At 41.9% G+C, this 17,194-nt stretch overlaps 1 pseudogene; it reads left to right on the top strand.

Moving 5' to 3' along the window:
• The first annotated feature begins 10,015 nt into the window (after positions 1-10,015).
• On the top strand, positions 10,016-14,942 carry LOC141567152 (E3 ubiquitin-protein ligase ARIH2 pseudogene; annotated as a pseudogene).
• Positions 14,943-17,194: the final 2,252 nt, after the last annotated feature.

Below are 17,194 nucleotides of genomic sequence, written 5' to 3'. Positions count from 1 at the left end.
TTGGCCTCACCATATCCTGCGTTCTCTTGCGGGGAGCGGGACCAGAGACCCCGCAGGCCTCCCTGCATGACAAATGGCGCACGACAGTCACTGTGAGGAGGACATCAGCTTCTCTGAAGCAGATGGGAGCCATTCAGGAGTTTTGAACAGGGGAATGACATAGTCTGACTTATGAGTTAACAGGAGCCCTCTGCTGGGTGAGAATAGACTGTAGAGAGCAAGGAGGACGCAGGGAGCCTTGAGGAAGCTAAAGATCACTGTCAGAGATGCTGGCTTGGATCAGAGCATTGCAGAGGGGGTGGTGAGGAGTATTGCATTCTGGATATGTCTGAAGAAAGAACCTAAACGAATTGTTAATGAATAGAATATAACGTTTGTAAGTGAGGAGTTAAGGATAATGCTAATGTTTTTGCCTTATTGACTCTAGGTGCACGGTATGCAGGTATTCATATTACTTTCATCATTTCCAGGATCAGGATTGGGATCCGGAAGTGACTGGGCCTGATTGGTCCAGAGACCTGTAGGGGAATGGAGGGCAAGGCGATTGGGGCAATGCCCAAAACCCTGTCTACTCTGTACTATAGGCTTTTTCTAGAAGGTGATAGGGAACCATGGAAGAATTCTTTAAGCACAGTAGTGACCTGATTAGATTTGCTTTAGAAAATCTATTTTAGATGGATGAATTTGTTTTCGGAGAGACTGGAAGCAGGGAGACCAGTTAAGAGAGAATTACAGCAGTCCAGGCAAGAGGCAGTGAAGGAGTGAACTGAGGCAGGGATCATAGAAGGATGGAAAAGGAGATAGAACCCCAGAGGCATTACCAGAAAACCTATAGCAGATTTGAGACATATTGCAGTGCCCATGGCACATCTGGGGACATAGCTGGTTAGTGTCGGGTACACAGTTTGGGAACCAGGAGAGAGATAAAGGCCAGAGACAGAAGCTAGGAAGATTTCATCATAAAGACACATATGTAACCCCTGGAAGACTGTATCATGGGAGAGGGGCCGCATGAAAGGAGCCCCCAAAGCAGAGGTTGCTATTAGAATTTCGGAGAAAAACTAAGAGAAAATGGTGCCTTTGAGTCCAAGGGATGAAAGAGTCAAATGCTGGGTCAAGCTAAGGAATTTTAAGTGCTCATGAGGTTTAACTAGTCATCACTGATGACATTTAGAAGACACTTGCCAGAAGTGTTGGCATGTGCTGGGTCTAATAATGAACAGGCAGCAAGAAGGCAGAGACACTGACAGTCAGTTACTGGTTCAAGGAGCTTGGTAGGGAGGGGAAAGGAACAAAGAGTTAAAGAAGGGTTTAGATTTCAGTGTTTGTTTAAGATGGGACCAGCTGAGGGAAACGTCAAGAAAGGACAGAAAGCACAGCTGATAAGGCAGGGTCCCTGAGGTGGTGGGGTGGTATCTGCTTTGTGTGGCCTCCCCTGGCAAGCTGCTTCTAAATGCCCTGGGATCTCCAGGGCTCTCACTCTGAATATCTGGAATTGAGTCCCGGCACAAGAGTCTTTAAAACTCGGTGACTGAGTTTGAGAAGCACTCATTGTTAAGAATTTCCGGGGGTGGGGGGGGAGGTGAGGGTAAGGGGGATCGAATATATGGTGATGGAAGAACTTACTCTGGGTGATGAACATACAATGGGATTTATAGATGATGTAATACAGAATTGTACACCTGAAATCTATGTAATTTTACTAACAATTGTCACCCCAATAAATTTAATTAAAAAAAAAGAATTTCCAAGATAGAAGTGTTCAAGTTTGGCAAGGAGATAGCCCACAAGTTGTAAAGTAAGGTTGCATAATACCTGAAACACAGGTACAAGATGATTGTTGTTGAGTGAGGTATAAACTAGGTCCCTGTCCTCAATGGGCTTCAGTCTGGCTGGGGAGAAGAATCTCAGACATTGGAACAAGAAGGAGCTGTTAGGAGAGCGCTCAGGTGCAAAGCAGGTTGTCAGTTCTGGTTGAAGCCTGACGTTTCCTCCTGACTTCCTACCCCAGTGAATACTTTTGTCTTTGTTTCCCACAGATTATGGGGAATTTTCACCATGGGAGGGCAGTACTGTGTTAGTGTCCAGGGCACACATTTACCGAGCACCTCTGATTTGTAAAACTGCTCATTGCTAGGTTGACCTCAGGAGTTTTATTGGACAGAAGGCGCAAGAGTCACAATTTTGTAGTGGGACCTTGTTTCTTTTATTTATATTTTGTAACAGCTGGCTGCAGAAGAGGAGCTAATTTAGAGTCAGTTTGCACTCAGAGCAATTTCAGGACAGATGGTATTTGATATAGAACAGCCCTCCTGGTAAACCATCCAGTAAACCTAGGCACCTCCATGACAGACCTCAATGTGGACTCAACTCAAGCCCACCAGTAAACGTAACCAATAATCCACTATACAAATGGTCTTCCTGCTTCCTGATGTGGCTAGCCTTACACACCGCTAGGAAACTTATCTGAAATTTAATCTACGTCATTCCCTGGCCAAAAAAGCTCCTCAGTTCTTCATTGCATCAGAATAAACTACAAATAGCTCAGGGGCAATCAGAGCTTTTCATAGTTTCATGCTAGTTTACTTCTTCAACTTTGTTTTCCCCTAGACTATATCTTCATCTCTGAGCAAACTGAGCTTCTCCTGATTTACCATACAGATCTGCTTCTTAACTGCCCCTTTCCACATAGTTTCCTCTTTAGCACAGGTGTTTTTACTCTCTCCATTCTGTAACATGTTGATACAAGAGGTGTATCTGAGTTGCTACCATATGCTAGACATTGTCCAATCAGTGGTTCTTAGCCATTTGGGGGGAGGAGAATCCCTGGCTCCCTCTCCCCAGAAAAATGAACATATGCATATGTACCTCCAGGTTTGCTTTCAACTGCATGGGAACTTGAAGCCATCCTTGGACTCCAGATGAGAAATCTTGTTCCTAGACCATGGGAATCAAACATGAAAAAGGGGATAATTTTCCCAATGTCTATCCTTCCTTTCTTCTCTTTCCTTCTTTCTTAGCTCAAATTCCAAGTCTGGGCTGAAATCTCTCCGATTTCTGTGCTTCTCATCGGCTCCAATCCTGACTCTCTAGCTGCCCAAAGAGATCTTGAACTCACTACACCTGAAAGTAAGTGATATCCAGGAAAAAGGAGCCCTCAAGAAATCTTGAATTCTAAAAATACTACACAGGTAAGCTGAATTAAACTATGAACACTCCTAGAAAGCTGAATGGTCAACCTGATATATTCTCTTAAAAATGCAATGTGAAAAAAAAAGCTGAAAAATAAGAGCATACTTATAGCACAGATGATCAATTCAGAAGTTCCAACACCTCTCTAATAGGAGTTCCAATAGGAAAGGACAGAGAGTAAAGAAAGGATATAAACAAAGAAATAAAAAAGAAAATATCTCATATAGGAAATTCAAATTTTTCAACTGAAAAGGGCCAAATGAGTACCAAACAGGATGAATAAAAAAGACATCTATTTGGACTGTGGCAAAATTTCAGAACAAAAGGGATGAGAAAAGAATCTTCAAAGCTTTTAAAGAGGAAAAGTAGGCTATCAAGTAAGGAATGAGAATCAAAACACAGCAAATTTCTCATTCATTATGCTGACTGAAAGACAACAACAAAAAATAACTTCTAACTTGTAAGGTAAAATAGTTTTGAACCTAGAATCCTATATCCAGCCAAAGTAGCATTCAAGTGGGAGGAAGCAACAAGCACACTTTCAACCATGAAGAGAAAAATTTAGAAAGTTTGCTACCTACAGACCTTTTCTGAAAGAATTATTCAAGGATATACTACAGCCAAAGAAATAAATCCAACAAAGAAAACATGGTAAGCAAAGAAACTTGTGAAACTTATAGTTATCTTAATGACCATTGATGTTAAAAATAAGAATCTGGTACAAACAAATTCTAGAAGATTCACATGAGAGGTAGCACCTGGGTCATATCCAACAGATTTCTGAATATGGTTGCTTTCACTGTTACCCATTTCTAAATTTTAGAGGCTAGCATAACCCTGATGCCACAATCAGACAAGGACAGCATTCACATGTGAAAAGGAAATCAGAGACTACTATCACTAGATACAGGAATACAGAAGTATTAAAAAATATTAGCAAGTCAATTCCAGCAAAGTTTTAAATGGGTAAGGTGTTGTAACCAAGCAGGGTTTAAAATCAGCAAATTGCCCTAATGTGATCACAAAACTAACATGGTAAAGGATGAAAATCCTATGATCATCTTAACAAATACTGAAAAACATGTGATATTTGTGGTAGACACGGAATTGTACCACCTAGAACCTCCTTCAAGGAAGGCCTGGCTGCCCAGCTATGGGGCCTATGGTAGCAGACAGCCTCCAGCTCTCAGTCCTTCAGGATATGCCTCAGCTTCAGAGTGCAGCTTTCTGTCGGGTCACACCCTCCTCAAGAAAGCCCATACCAAGTGACTGAGCCCACACCTTCCTCAAGACAACCCACACCCAGTGAGTAGAGATATAAATGCCTGGTAGGGCTGACCTGATGTGGGACACTCTGCCTGGCTCAGTGTGAGACACTCTGACGGACACAGCAGAGCTCTCTGCTAGATGGATGGAGGCTTCATCGGAGGCCTCTGCCCAATTCTGCTTCCTGCTCCTGCCCTTTACATATGTTGGTCCCTAATAAATATCTTGCTCTCCAAACTCCATCTCAACATTTGCTTCCTGCAAGGTTGATTCCAACCTGCAATGATAGATTTCAACATCATTGTTTATCGACAACAACAACAACAAAAAACCCCATAAAACTCCCTTGTAATGGAAGTAAACTCCCTTGTAATGGATAAAGAATAACTATCTTTTTTTTTTTAAGCAAACTGGTAACTATCATATTTTTCTTAGCAAAAATATTTAATGGTGAAATTTTAGAAACTTTCCTATTAAGATAGGAACAAAAGTAAAGATGCTTTTGATCCTGATTACTGCTTAACGTTTTACTGGACATAGGTAGCCAGTGCAATAAGACCAATAGGAAGGGAGGGAGGGAAAGAAGAAAGTAGGAAAGGAAGGGGGCAGCCGGTTGGTTCATTTGGTTAGAGTGCAGTGCTCATAACACCAACATCGCTGGTTCGATTCCCACATGGGCCAGTGAGCTGCACCCTCCACAACTAGAGTGAAAACAACGACTGACTCGACTTGACTTGGAGCTGATGGGTCCTGGAAAAACACACTGTTCCCCAATATTCCCCAATAAAAAATTTTTTTTTAAAATAGTAGGAAAGGAAGGAAGAAAGAAAGATGACGAGGGAAGGGGGAAAAGAGGGAGGGAGGTAAGAAAAAAAAAGGATAGATGAAAATTTTAAATATTAAAAATGAAGAGTCCAAAATATCACTATTTTCAGGTGATCCAAATGCTTAATTTGAAAATTCAAGAGATTGCTTCTCAGCCTGTTGGCTAAGATCAAGTATGAAAATTCAAGAGAATCAGTTGAGGACCCATTAAAACTAATAAGCAAGTTTAGTAGGAAGACAGACACAAGACAATATCTAGAAAGAAATAGCTTTTTGATACATTAACAATAACCTATTAGAAAACAAAAAAGAATCCTATGCAGAATAATAACAAAACCCATAATAGATCTAGGACTACACCAAAGATCCATGTGAATAAAACTATAAAAACTCAAATGCGTAACAGAAAAACAAAATAAGTATAAAGATATATTCCTCGGTTGTAAAAACGCAATATTGAGGACATCAGTACTACTCTTAAGTTAATCTTAGAAATTCAGTGCTCCCCAATGGATTAAAAAAAAAAAAAAGAAACATGTCAACCTGAATCTAAGGTTTATACAAAAGAAAAACTGTATATCAAAAACAAACCATGAAGCTGTAAGTAAAACTTTGTGGTACTGGTGCTGGAATAGGCAAACAGACCCTCAAAACAACTGAGAGTCCAGAGAACAGATCCATATATACACGGGAACTTAGATCATCATAAAGATGCTTTTCTAAACAGTGGATCAAGAATGAACATTCAATAAATGGTGTTGGGACAACTGACTCTCTACACATCCTACCAAACATAAATTCTGGATGGATTTAAGAGCTCAACCTAAAAAACAACAATATAAAATATAAGCATTTTGTACATGTCCTTCCATGACCCTTTCTATACATCTACAAATATATTTACATCTAATAGGTATACACACAAACACATTTACACAAAACCTTTTTCATTAATAAAAAGCTATTGTAAATATAATTCCGCTTTTTTACTCAGTGAAAGGTGCTATTATCCCCATTTCGCAAATGAGAAATCTAAGTCATAAAGAGGTAAGTTTCCTTATGCAAGGTCACTCAGCTAGGAAGTTGCCAAACTGGGATTCTCACTCTGGCTATCTGGCTCCAGACCCTACCTTCTGTAGGCCTTTAAGGCCAAAGCCTGTGAGAGAGAGCTTTGGAGAGTTTTGAACAAGGAAATGACATGTTTTATGCTTTAAAAAGATCTCTTTAAACAACGGAGAGAACAGACTCAGAAGAGCAAGGGTGGGTAGATGCATGGAAACTACCTTAGTTAAGCGACCTGCTCACATCCAGGGACATATTGTGATGGCTTGCTCTGGAGCATCAGGTGGTGGGAAGTGCCTAATCAGGACATATTGTGGAGGTATGGCACATAGGAATTGCTTATGGATTGAATGTGGAATTTGAAAGGGAAAGAAGAGTCATGGGAGACTGGTGAATTTTTGGTCTGAGTAAATAGTGAGAGATAATGACATCACTGAGCTCAGAAACACTGGGCAGGGGAGTGGGGGGGAAATGCCAAGTTTGGAGATAAAATTGAGTTTTGTTTGGGACATGTTAAATCTGAGTGCTAACATGACATCCAAGTAGGGGTGTTCAATGGACAGTTGAATGTATTGAGTGTGGAGTTCAGGGGATTAGGTAGGGCTAGAAATAAAAGCCTAGAAGTCATCTGTGTATTGGAGGTACATACTTAGTTAGGCAAAGAGATTGGATAAGGTCATTAGAGAGTGAGTGTAGATGGAGCAGAAGCTGAAGATGGAGCCCACTGACTCTCCTGTGCAGTACTCCTCACAGCAATTTCATACTAACTTAAATATTCCTCTAATTTCTGCATCCCCTACTAGGCCAAAGCTCTTTGACTGCAGGGACCATGGTCTCCTTCCCTCACCTTTATATCTAACAACATGGTGCCTGGCCTTTAGCTGGGCTCAAAGAATCAAAGGCATTTTTCAAAGGTGATTTGGCTGTATCTATCACAACATAAACTGAGCATAGAAGTTTACTCACTAATTCCATTTCATTTTCCAAAAATTCCGAACCATTTTCACATCTATGCAAACAGTAGCACATCCAAGGGTGTTCACTGCAGCACTAGTTGTCATTTCACCTGAGTAAAAATTAGAAACAGATGAGCTGCAAAAGGAGCATGGTGAGATGACAGTATAATCACACTAGAAAATACTGAAGATGTGGGTAGGCTCAGGAGCCAGATGGCCAGGGTTAGAAGCTTAGCTTGGCCACTTCCTAACTTTAGAGCAATTACCACACCTTCCTGTGTCTTAGTTTGCTCACTTGTAAATTGGGAATAATAATAGGACCTTCTACTAAATGAAGAAAGCAGGATGATATTTATACTAGCCTGTTAAATTTTTTAGAACTTTGTATAAATATATGTGCATAGCTATAATTATAGATATGTATGTAGATGCACAGAAAAGGGTCCTGGAAAGATGTGCACCAAACTCTGGAAAATGGCAGCAATCCTGGATAGGGTAGAGAGTTGGAGTGGGTTAATGGGAATATTCACATGTTGCTATCAACACTGTTGCATAAATTGTTCACAACTTTAACGTATCAATATATTACCGTGTAATTAAAATCAATAAAGGCAAAGATGAAAGACATATGTATGATATATATGTAACATATATGTGACAGATTACATTTTCCAAAGATGGCCATACCAACATGTATCCCATTCCATATGCTCTTCTTACGGTGTGATATCATGTTGGTATTCCTCCATCAGGGGTAGGGTTTCATTTCCTCTCCTTGAACCTGAGAGGACCTTTGCTTGGACCAATAAGATGTGGTAGAAATAATGCTGTGTCACTTCAAAGGCTAAGTCATAAAAGGAGATATGGCTTCCACTTGGTTCTCTCTAAGGCGCTTATCCTTGGAACCCAGCCACCGTATTTCCAGAAAAACAAGGTCACATGGACAGGTTATGTATACGTGTTCTGACTGACAGCCCCAGCAAGGCCACTACCAGATGCACGAGTAAATAACTATTCTAGCTCTCAGACTTTGAATCTTCTGGCTGAGGCCCCAGACACTGAGGAGCTGAAATAAACCATTCCCACTGTAAACTGTCCAGATTCCTGTCCCACAGAAACCATGAGAGACTTTAGATTTATATATTTTACACACATATATATTTTGAAAATGGAATAGCACATTGTTTCACATCCTATTCTTATCACCTAAGAATGTATCACAAATACCTTTCCTTGTAAAGAGGGGCCTTTGTATAGCATGATTATTACTGGCTTTCTTTATTGTATATTTTACCATAACTTAACAAACCCTTACTTTTGGATGCTTGGGATGCTGCAAACTTTTTCCTGTTAGAATCACCATTCCAAAGCACATATATGTGCACAAATTTTTATGTGTATCCTTAAATGTTTTGGCTTAATTTTTAAATCTACTTCCTGGGGAGAGATTGCCACTAGTTAAAAATATTATCATCAACCCAATAAATGGTTATTTAATGGAGTAATACTGAAAACAAGGTTGGATCTGTGCCCTTAAGAAACTCACCTTCACCAGGGGAAAGACACATGAACAAATAAATACATAGGATTCCAATATATTGTACATGCACCAGTGTGCTCGTGACCTCATTTTCTATTTAGCAAATGCAATAATGCTACAGAAAGACTGATTGTTCCCCGTATTCACCGGAGAGAATTTATTACCAGCAACCCAAAGTGAGAGCTTCTAATTGACATTTCATTTGCAGAAAATATAATTTGGGCCCTTTGCTAGTATATTTTAAAGGGATATGTTTTCTCAAAGCAAATGTATTAAGGTACACTGGATGATAGACTTTTATGTTGCTAAATACCAAATTCATAATCCTACAATATATTACTCATTACTATTAATTTTCACTCCAAATTAATTTGGGGCTTTCCAGTATGTGTTTGATTGCATCTGATTTTGGTACATGTTCTGTGTTAAAACTGGAAGCTGAAACCCATATGTAAGAAACACATGAGTGCATACAAAAAGCAAGCACTAAATAAGAGAGCCCGTTACACATCATTTGTCTCGAATATCAGTACATACACGACTGGTGTACGGGTGGAAATCGTTTGGATTATCTACGGACTTGCACATCCCAATACGCTGCCTAACATCACCAGCTTCACACTGGCGTTTGCACTTGTGCAGCAGCAACCTGAGTGAGCCTCCGTGGCTCGCTCTATCCATAACACTTGACAACAGGTCCTAGTAGGTAGTAGAAGTCATAACTGGCACTTCTTATACTGTTTGAAGAAACTGGGCAGCAAGGCAATTAAGAGTCAGCCTTGTACAGTCACTGGAAAGCCGAAGAACTGGGCGGCGAATCCAGCTGAGGAGAGGGGAGTGAAAACCCGGCGAGGTCCTGCGGATCAGGGGCCAACAGGCCACAACCTGAGCGTAGGCGGAATGCCGGCCCGGCGCGCGGACCCGAAGGCCCTGTTCTCCTTCGTCCAGCGAGCCGAAGGGAAACAACAGTCCTTTACCAATTCCACCGACGTCAGGATGTCTTCCCGGTACCCGACACTCGAGTTTACAAACAGTGAAGTGAGGAGTCCATCAGAAAAACGCGGGTTAAAAATATCCTGGCGGGCAGCGCTGGGAGGCGAAAGCCGGAAGCGATGCTGTGACTACGCTCCAGTAAGCCGAGCCCTCTCCTCTGCTGCCGCTCGCAGCCCTCCGCGCCGGCCGTGCCCTGGTCAGACCCCGGGAGCGAGCGCCGGGACACCGCAAAGCGCCAGCAGAGGGGTACTATTACCCAGCGCACGCCTCGACCCCTGCGACCGCGGGTCGACCCCGGCCCGGAAGTGACGCAAGCACGCCGAGCACTTCCGGAGCGGCGGAGACGGCTCCGCTGGAGGAAGCGACGCGGGCCTTGACCGGCGTCGGCCTGCCGCCTCCGCTGCCGCTGCCGCCGCGCTTGGGTCTGATCCCTCTGGCCCCGCCCAACCCGGTCTGGCCCGTCCGGGCTCAGCGGCCGCGGGGTCGCGCCTTCCGGTAAGTGTGAAGCGCAAGTCGTGGCCTTGTTTACCCGGCGGGTCGGGGGAGGGGGTGGGCTTTCCGTGCGCCTCCCTAGCCCGGCCGGGGCTCCGCCTTCGTCGCCGCCCGCGAGGCCCCGGCGTCCGCGGTCGCCGGTACAGTCTCAGCGCCCCCCGCCGTCCGCAGACGGGCGGCTGAAGGCTACGGCCGGGGCGGCCGAGCGCCTGGCGTCTCCGTTATTCCTCCTCCCGCCGTCTTCTCAGCTCGCGGAGAGGTCGGAGGCCATCGCCTCTGACCGACTGGCGCCGGCCTATCTGGGCCCTCCCCACCAGGCGCGCCGGGGAAACGCGCCACCTCCGGGGCTCCCCGCTCAGGTCATTACGGGGAGCTCTCCTAGGGCCGCCCGCGCGGTTAGTTAACGCCCGCTTCTGAAGGGTCCCCCAGCGCGTGAGTTCCGTGTCCTCGCGGATATCCCGGCGCCTCGGCAGGGACCAGTGGCCCAGGAGCTGCGCCGCGGAGGTAGCCGCGGGAGAGGCAGCCGCCTTCACGGATGACTTCATCTCAGTACTGGTTGTTGCTCTGTCCCGTAGAACTTTGTCACAGTGGACATATTCTATACCTTTGCTGTTAAGTGGGGTAGCCACTAGCCACACGTAACCATTGTGGCTAGTGTGACTGAAAAACCAAATTTTAAATTGTATTTAAGTTTTAACTTAACCACTTGTGGCTAGTGGCTACCTTATTTGACAGTACGGACATTAGCGTAGGGTTTTGAAACCAAGTTGCTGGTTCATATTTTTGTATCAAGTAGTTCCCTTTGGAAATGTCGGCTTAGTAAAGGACCATTCGGTGCTAAATACTATATCTGAAGTAAACACCGTCAGATTCACACAAAAAGTCTGTTTTATTCTTGTCGACTTTAAAACTGACTCGTCTTCAGTGTGGCTCCCTTAGTCCAGGGTGGGTGTCAGGTCTTCTGAACACATAACTTTGTGGGGAAAAGTAATTTCTTTTACTCCTTTTCGGACTGGGATGTAGGGATAATATTTAACATCTAAGAAATTAAAAGCATTGTCATCATTTCTGCTAATAAGGCAATAACATACTGTCCCCTTTGAGCTATGTCAGCACTAGGAATATTTAACTTTGGCAAGATTGAAAATTAAGTGTTTATTTAAATCTGGACCTAGAACACCCAGTAAGCACGAATGGCCTTCTCTTTTTTCAAGTTCCCCTTTAGGAGAGGAGCCTTGATTCTTGAATATTTAGTTGGTGAGAAGCCTGGGCAGCCTCTAAACCCAAATCCTGGGGAGAAGTCCAAAGAAAGTGAAAACATGCTCTTTTGCTGTGATTCTGGAGGTAGCTTTGTGGATAGTGTTAGGCTCTCTGGAAGGGTAATAGGGAATTATGAATCACCATAGGTCATGGATCTGGTGGAATTATGACACTGGGCTCTTCTGTTTGCTAGCAGTGTGGTCCTGGGGAAGTTACTTAACCTTTGTGAACTTGTGCTTCCTCATTTGTAAGAACAGGATGATAGCCACTTTGTGGGGTTCTGAAGATTTAATAAGAATGAATCTGACCTGAAATTGGCTCCCATTGCATGAGAGCTATTATTGGTAGTGATAGTTTGTAGATGGGAGCAATATTCATAGATTCTATTTGCCCCGTAAATAGTATCTTACATAAACACATAGGCAAAAGAAAAAAGGTAAAAAAAATCAATTTTCCCTCTGCCATTTTGAAAATAATCTTCTGCAATCGTTGTTTGGACTTTGATATCCAGTTAGTTTATATTTGCCTATGTTTGGAAGTTAATAAGCTCAGGTTTTCCAAGAAATTGTAAAGGATAAAAAAAATAGACATAAAATTTTCAATTGAGTAAGCAGATAGTAATTGTCTAGTCTGGGATAGCGGGATCTGTATCTTTGAGAAAGTCAGGTGGCCCTTGAGCATGTCAGAAGAGAGGTGAGAAATGGGTGTTAATATTGCCTGGTGGCATCCTGTATGGAACTTTTTTTTATTTGAAACTAATTTTTTCATGAGTATAGTGAGATCTGAAATCTTGCCAGTATTCTGTGTTAGATTGCCACAGTGGAGGTGATTTGATAGTAAAAGTTCTGTTTCAAGTCAGTTACAATTTACTTTGTCAACCTCCAACACTCAGGATTGAAATTGTGGTAAATTCAGGGATTCTGAACAAGAGGAAATAGGGGTAAGGTGGTGGGCTTTCAAACTGAGGGAAGGAATTGGGTATCCATTTCCATCACCAGTATCCCAGGTAAAGTTGTCAGCTGTTTACTTTGAATACTTTTTTTTTTTAGACAGCCATGTAACTCTTGTCAATATAATTATGACAGGGATTTCTGTGGGACATATAAGAAAATACAGCTGACCCTTGGACAGCGTGGGGGTTAGGGGTGCTGACTTCCTGCGCAATTGAAAATCTGTGACTACCTTTGATTCCCCCCAAAACTGAACTACTAATAATAGCCTGCTATTGACCAGAAGCCTTAAAACAGTCAATTAACACATTTTGTATGATATATATATATATAATGCTATATTATTACAATAAAGTAAGCTAGAGGAAAAAAATTTAAGAAAACATTAAGGAAGAGAAAATACATTTACAGTATTTATTGAAAAAAATCCACACATAAGTGGACCTGCGCATCTCAAACCTATGTTGTTCAAGAGTCAGCTGTAGTTTCATATTTACCCTGGACCCTTGCTGCTTGTCCTTTCAAATGTCTTTGCTTTTTAAAAAATACATACAAAAGTAGGATATCAGTTTAAAAATATGTAACTAGAATTCTCTCTCTTCATTTTAGATGGAAATTATATGACAGACTATTTGGGTGACATCTTCCTGAAAGATCTTCAAGAATTGCAGGTATTTTTTATTTCAAAACTAACGTTTTCTCCTAAAAGAAAAATACCACAGTTAAGTTCAGTTGTGAGTAGGTGGTTCTATCATATAATATAATTTGTTGAAAGTCAAATTGCAAATATTATATTTACTGCCTTCTCATTGATGTGATTTTTTTTAAAAAATGGGTATTTATAGTTATCATCAAACTTAAAGTTCATTATATGATTTTTCATTATATCGTTAAAAGGCGGCTCTGCAGTCCTGTAGACTGCTTACATATTTAGTATATATTCATTTTTATTCTTTGTTTTAATTATGGTTGATTTTTTTGAGATATTTTCTACTTCAGATAGACTCAACATTTATATTTAATCCAGATTTAGTTATTAAAATTATTTACATACCATTCAATCCAAATGCTCTTGCATTTTAAGGTTCTGTTAGTTTTTAGGTTTAAGTCACTATTTGATACTGTTCCTTGAGATGCAGTTAGTAGTTTTGATTGTTTTCTTTTCTCAACTAGTGTTCTGGATTCATTTATATGTAATTGAGTAGCATTTTGACATGTGAAGATTTTTCAGTAGCTGTTTCCATTTAAACTCATTTCTTTACCCTAAATACATTCTGATTTTCCCTAGCTTTGATCCTTTCACTATTGGGTCAGTTCTTTGCCTGTAAGAACCCCCTTTTAAAGGATCAGTAGAACTCTTTAAAACTGAGAAATCAATTAACTTTGCAGACTAGAGGAGAATGTTGAAGAACGATGTGGGTTTTACTTTTTCTTCACTAACAATACACCTGTTTTCCAGATATCTTAGAGCAGTGTCTGTGAAAGATTAATATTCTTTTCCTGCATATTGTAGTGGGAAGGAACTGTGTCCCTATTTACTGTCTGTGTCACCACTAAGTGGGGCATGATTAGCAAAGAGATTTTAAACCTTGGTAGTTCAAACCTTTAGATTGCTCCCGTGGTGGGCATCCAGCTGTGGGATGTGCTTCTCTGGTAAAGACTGGCAGGAAGGACAAGTCCATGGGAATCGGACTCATTGACATGGAGCAGACGGCCTCACTCTGTCATGTGAAGTTAGCATTGTCAGCTGCTTCTTCCCCTCCAGGAAAGGGTTTCCCCTTGATAAGCCTGGGCAGGAAGATGATGATGAGGTTACCTGTATGGGACGAGAGCTGGGAACAGGCCATAGTAGGGTGAGGGCCAGGGCTATGCCATTTTGATTTTTGAATGGTTTCTGTTAGAACTTCTCACAGGGCGAGTAACACTTTTTTTTTCTTTTTCTCCTTTAGAAGACAAAAACACGAATGCATTTGAGAAAGTGGTAAAGTTTGGGGGGAGGGGAAAAACCCTGCTTTCCTGATCTGCAACTTGGCTGGATGCTAAGATGTCCGTGGACATGAATAGCCAGGGGTCTGATAGCAATGAGGAGGACTATGACCCCAATTGTGAGGAAGAGGAAGAGGACGAGGACCCTGGTGACATAGAAGACTATTACGTGGGAGTAGCCAGCGATGTGGAGCAGCAGGGGGCCGACGCTTTTGATCCTGAGGAGTACCAGTTCACCTGCTTGACCTACAAGGAGTCCGAGGGTGCCCTCAATGACCACATGACCAGCTTAGCCTCTGTCCTAAAGGTGAGCCTTACTATCAGTTCCAAGTGGAATCCCCCCAATTAAAGCTAAATGTGAGCTGTTGTTAACCACCATTTCCTCCAGACTGGCTGAATGGCCCTGTAGCTTGGAATCAAACTTAAGTATACGTTGCATCATTTGGACACATTTGATGCATTTATTTTGTTTTCTAACATATGTGTATTTACGGACTGCTAAGAATTAGAAAGGAGGGGTGGGGTGGATACAGGAGATAATAGTTCAGAGTACGAGTAGCAGAATTGCATAGATTAACATTTGTTTCAGAAAGTAAGTCTTACGAAACTTTAGTAGGTAAGGTAATGATAAGCATCAGATCACCATCTTCTACACAACCATGTGTGAGTAACTGGTAAATGTTTTGAGAAGTACCTAGATCCTCAGTTTGCCCTGAATAATCTGTGTCTCTGGGGGTAATGAGCTCATTTGTTTCATATACTGATGACTAATGCTTAATGTTGAAAGAGATTTTCGTAATAATTGTAAGAATAAAGTTCTCATAGCTTGTATTTAACTGATTTTGGGGCGGGGATATTTATATTTAAAAGAATTTTAAAAGAATTAATAAAATTGGTTATTCCAGCAAGACTCTTATTTTTAACAGTTGAACTGGCGTACTTTGCAATGTCTTGCCCCTTGGGCCAGTCATTGCCCTGGCTGTGTATGTTTTGTAGCCTGTGATATTGCAGCAGTACATAGTACATTCACATAGAACTGTGTACGGTGGGTATTCTTATGGCCATTTGGACAATTTCCCACCACGTTTCTCTGATGTTGGTCATTATATAAATGGGGACATTTCTCTTACTTTACTGTTTTCCCTGACCTTCCTTCTGGAACTATTATATGGATTTTTGTTGCCTGCCCAAATAGAAGATCAGGGGCACATTGGCATAATTTCAACCAAATAATTTTCTTGTTGGTATTTAAAGGAAAATAACTAAGGTGTGCAATGTGTGATTTCTAGGACAGTTGCTTTATCTACTAGTTTAGGGATTTTTTTTCCCCTGGTGGCCAGCAAAGGCTAATACCTTGGATTTAGATACTCAGGGCTTTATCAGCAACAAGCTAGAAGCTGAAAGCTAGAACTTTATTGTAATTCACTCGTCGAAGTGATTGCAGACTTCCTCTCTTGTGCTCAGCAGAAAACCTGAAGAAAGACCCGTTGGAACCTCTGGGTTTGGGATTTCTGCACCACAGCTCAGCAAAGCTGCTGGGACCTCTGTTTCCAGACAGCATCTCCCTAGTGGCAAAGAGGCAGCAGGTCTCTTCCTCATCATGTACACCTCTCCCTATCTGGTCCACTAGTTTCTTTTGGTTTAATCATATTGTCAGGTTATACGCATTGTTGGTGTTTAAAAATTAGAAAAGGAATTGGCAGATGTGCAGCTATGCATTGGACAGTATCAGTCGACCGAGTTCATCAGGATGTTTGTATCTGTGCATAGCAATTCTCCGTTGTCAAGCCCTCTGTGCTGACTTTCCTACCCTGCTAGAGACAGCTGAGGGACTGAAGCACCTGTCTTTCCTCCTTTTTTCCTCTATTGTAAAATACACATACGTGAAATTTACCGTTTTACATTCTTCCTTATTAGACTGACATATGGTCAGCCCTCTAATAAACCTTCTCCTCCTAGAAAGCCCTTCTTACCTCTCAGTACTCTCATGGCTCCCTTAAAGTCTTGCTTGTGCTTTCCCTGAGCTTTTCCTGGAGACGCCCTAGAACACAGTGGTCGTGCCCGCCTTTGGTCTCAGTGCCCAGACGTTACAGCTCATGCGTATTAGATCATATACTGTAGGCTGACTGCTTTATGTTGTTTTACTTTTTCCACATATTTTTGCATGATCTCTCCAACTAGATTGTTACTTCTTGGAGGGCAGAAACTGCTTTATACCTGCCCTCCCCCATTATTCCTGTCACAGTGTTTCATCTAATTATTCCTGTCCTAATGTTTCATCTAATTTCTTGGATACTTGCGGATTTTGCTGACTGTTGATGACAGTCGTTGATGCTATTGGTGTGAGCTAGATTTCCTAGTCCCTAGTCCCTGCTAGGAGATGTGACGTGTGTGGTTTAAAGTTATGTAGGCTTTTGAAAAGCTGTGTATGAACAAAAGCTATCTGAGTTTGAGGAGTGGCTTGAATTTTTCACTGATAACTCATGTCCGTGTTACTCATCTTGTGTGTGCTGGCAGTTGCCTATGGATGAGCCATAGTCTAGCATAAAGTTAGCCTTTTATTGCCTTTTGGGATTTGATGTAAAAAAAATCCCCAATTGTTTGAGACACTGGGCTTTCGGTTTAGTGAGGGCATTTGGTGTGAGACGGTAACTTCCTGTATGTGTTCTGGG

The sequence above is a fragment of the Rhinolophus sinicus genome, linkage group LG10 (genome assembly GCF_036562045.2).
Source record: "Rhinolophus sinicus isolate RSC01 linkage group LG10, ASM3656204v1, whole genome shotgun sequence".
Classification (NCBI taxonomy): domain Eukaryota; kingdom Metazoa; phylum Chordata; class Mammalia; order Chiroptera; family Rhinolophidae; genus Rhinolophus; species Rhinolophus sinicus.
This window is presented reverse-complemented; position numbering and strand designations above follow the sequence as displayed.